We start from the raw sequence: 4071 nt of genomic DNA, 5'->3' as shown, positions 1-4071 counted from the left end.
GCTTAGTTAGCAAGTGAGTGATGTTTATGTCAGTGCAAACACAAACGAAAAACACATTGGTGTTTATTGCTATGGTGAGAATTTGTATCGCTACAATGAGAAACGAGAACCACTACCACATAGAATAGTAGTACAAATACGATAACATATGCACACTATCTAGATGAAGAATTCGCGAATGCAACTCGCAAAACAAAGTTCATGAAATTTCCAGAAAGGTAAACATATGAAACACAATGGACCTTTGTTGATATCTTATTGAGACGACCATATATGGAAACATCAAAGTGCTACACACTCAATGATGTGTTTATTTTAGTCCATGAGCTAGTTTTGACATTAGCTCATGCGCTCTTAAGATGACTCTTCTTCGCTGGTAGGAGAACTATGGAAGATACTTTGACTGAATTTAGGAGCGAATACTCCCAGCTCCTCTTCCCTGCTAAATTTGAGGCTTCGAGCTTCTGTCCTAGAGATGCCGTATGCATTGGCGATGACATCAACGGGCAAGGCGCCGAGGATTGAGCTCTTTCCCGCGATGTGACTAACCATGGAGTTCGCATTAGTCTTGAATTCAATGTACTTGCTTCCATCACGTTGTGCCTTCTTCATAACAACATAGTTCTGTGGTATGATTAATAGTTGCCCCGGGCTAAGAAGGCCATTGTACACATTTCGACCATGGTCATTGACAACCTGAACCCAGATATGTCCTTGGATCATGTACATCACACTATGAGCATTAATGTTCCATAATGGTGAAATAATGGCATTCTGCGATCATAAATTATGTAAGGTATAACGTTAGAATTTCATTGTGAAGCTTTGAATATAAAAGAGTATGAAAAAACACAATATCATAATTACCTGATAGAGATGTACTCTTGTAGCACTCATTTGCACGATGTTAAGGATGGGGAACGTTTGGGTGTTGAGACGGGTTATTGTACCGGCACGCGGGTTGTATATGTCAGCACGACTGGGATCGTCGATGTTCACACTTAGCTTATGATCACAAAAGTTCTCCTCCAAACCATTCCAATCACCATAAGTTGATTGTGATGCATGAGATTGCCCTGCACGAGGTTGACATCCCGGATATGGCCTTGCCTGAGATTGTTCTTCTTGAGATTGCCCTTCCTGCCCTTCTTCAGGTTGGTCTCCTTGATAGTGTTTTGCCTGAGACTGCCCCATTTGAGGTTGCTCTCCCTGAATGTGCTTTCCCTGAGACTGCCCCGTTTGAGGTTGCTCTCCCTGAGACTGCCCCATTTGAGGTTGCTCTTCCTGAGAGTGTTTTGCCTGAGATTGCCCTTCCTCATATTGAGTGTGTGGGTAGGATTCTGGCTCTCGTTGTTGTGTAAAAACAGGCTTCAGAAATTTAAGGGTATGATTCACATGAATTATGTCATCATTTTGACTTTGAAGCCTTTGCGCTATTTTTCCACTTGTACCCAAGGCCTCAGCAAGCAATCGAACATCGAAACCACTGAATATGTTTTGACTAGAGTGAAGTTGCGAACTCCTATAGTTGCCAGCGAACAAAAATTCCTACAAGATTGATCAAGAAGAGAAATTAAACAACATGTCACTTTGTAAACTACATTAAATACAACAGGTTAGTTGAATAGACTTATTGACCCCACATAGATTTGTCTCAAAGATCATTTGTTACCTTATGCCTAGGCTCAAGTTGATTAGCATAGTTGTTTACGTCGAAAACATAGATAGCCACAATTGGCGCATCACCGTCATTGTAGAACCAATGTACAATGCCTGCCGGTAGTGCAATGACATCTCCTTGTCTGAAACGGTGAACTTTTTGGTGCTCATCTTTGAACTTTTGGCTTTGGCTTTGACCCTGTACGGATTGTGCTTGCCCATATTTTTGAAACTGCTTTTGGAATGTCTCTGGGCATCCAGGAAAAGACAATCCGGCGAAACCACTTCCTGGGTGACAACATATCTGCATGTTAGTATTAGAAACTTATTGACAAATAAAATACTAAAAATAGTAACCTTTATCTCAAGAAACTATTAGTAATATGAAATGGGAGTAGGGCGTTTTGGTGACCGAGCTCCATGGAGCCCTTTATTTTTGAAAAATTCAAAATTCAAACTTTTTGACTTCAAAAAATTCTGAAAATAAATATGTAACTATACACGGATGAAATGCATGTGTGTGTAAAAATTCAAGATGAAATACTTCGAAATGCGACCTATAGAAAAAAGACAAATTTCTGGACTTTGAGGATGAATAGTAACATGTGTTAAAAGGCCTCAGATTTGTCTTTTTTTGCACAGCCTTCATTTCAACGTATTTCGTCCTAAAAATTTACACACATGTGTGTTATGCCTCCATGTATATCTGTATTTTTTTCAGATTTTTTTGAATTGTAAAAATATGAATTTTCATGATTTTTGTGTTTTTCAAAAACCGGCCTCCATGGAGGCCGAGCTCCAAAAGGCATTTTCGATGAAATGGTAACTATATTAATTAAATTACTACACAAACCTTGGATGATGTAGACTAATCCGTGAGTGTTGTGGTATCGCGGTAACAAATAACCACGAGGTTCGATTACACGGCGGATGACAAATACACCAGCACAACGAAATTGCTCATTTTCCTCATCAAAATACTCAGTCAGGCCTGCTTGTGACCTCACTTGACGAAGTGGTGTAGATGCTTGAAGCCTATTGAATGTACACTCTCTGAAACCCCCTTGGCGAGAGCTTTGCCATGGGTTAAAGCTCATGCCAAACAGTTGTGCCATGGAGCTATGGCACAAGAGCAAAATGCAAAAGTAAAAAGAGAGCGAAGCGAAACCAGTGGCTGCCATAGCTGCTTGAAGAGGAGAGAGAAGTTTTCTTGATGTTAGCGTTGGGAGATGTGTGTGGCTTTTATAGCCAAACAAAATCTACCTAGAACTTATGTAGAGACAAGATTTGTTAAGATAAATATGTAGAACATATGATAATTTCGACAATTGGAAAGTTGAGTGGCTCTAATCAACTCTCATGAGTTAAAGTTATATATGACTGCACGCAAACATAGAAAATCCTTTCTGTGTTGACTTTAACGATCATCTACATCATTATTTCTAGAAAGGTTTTCGTACACGTTGGTTAAGTGTTTCTTTTTCACGTAACTTACAAACTTCTCAAACATATCTGTACCAACTTCTGTCTAGTGCTCGCTTTTATGCTTGTTTGTTTACTGCACCGCTAACTGAAAACATCACTTTAGTTGCTGCATAACAAATACATTTGGATAGTTTTGCACTTGTGTGATGATGAGATTTTGCTTCGCCAAAGTAGTGTATACTGGATGACACACATCCACGTAGGCACACACTTAATACGTATCAGGATAAGGAAAAAAAAGCAGCTTTCCATGATGATGCATTATCCATCTGGATACAAGGAGTGCAGATATGAAAAGTTCAGATAAGAAGAAAAAACACTTGTTGGAGCAAACTAATCACACCTTTTTTTGAGGGAAAAGATTCACACTTGTTTTGTTCCCTTTTAAGAGAGAAGAGGCATCTCCACGCAAATGAGGCCGTATTAGTAATAGGTCCAGTCTTAATTATCTTATGGGCTGTTGACCCAACATTTCTACACTGATGGAGTGCCCTATTTAAGGCCGAACCCTATTCGGCGCCTTAAGCGCCCGTTTCAGGCATTTTGGCAAACGGGCGCATACCCTCCCTGCGCGATGGGCCGGCCCATTTATACCTATTTTTTCTGTTTCAAACTGCAAAAACCTGCGCCGCGGAAATTCGAACTCGCGACCTATCAACATCCCTCCAACTACCTAAGCTGCGGTAGCCCACTACACAAGTACGTTGCTTTAATTTGCAAGATCCTTTTCATTCTTTTATTGCATTTTCCTTTCTTTTTCTTTCCCCTTTTTCCTTTTCTTGTTCCTTTCTTTTTCTTAAATGCATGATTTAACAAAAACTCCAGTGAACATTTTCCCAATTCTTGAACTTTTTCCTCAAAATTAAATGAAGTTTTCGAATTTGTGAACTTTTATCCGTGAACCTTTTGTTGGAAATATGCCCTAGA

The 4071-nt window shown here is 39.6% G+C and overlaps 1 pseudogene; it reads right to left on the bottom strand.

Moving 5' to 3' along the window:
* Nucleotides 1–225: 225 nt before the first annotated feature.
* Nucleotides 226–2886, bottom strand: LOC125546112 (annotated as a pseudogene).
* Nucleotides 2887–4071: the final 1185 nt, after the last annotated feature.

This window comes from Triticum urartu, chromosome 1 (genome assembly GCF_003073215.2).
Source record: "Triticum urartu cultivar G1812 chromosome 1, Tu2.1, whole genome shotgun sequence".
Classification (NCBI taxonomy): Eukaryota; Viridiplantae; Streptophyta; class Magnoliopsida; order Poales; family Poaceae; genus Triticum; species Triticum urartu.
This window is presented reverse-complemented; position numbering and strand designations above follow the sequence as displayed.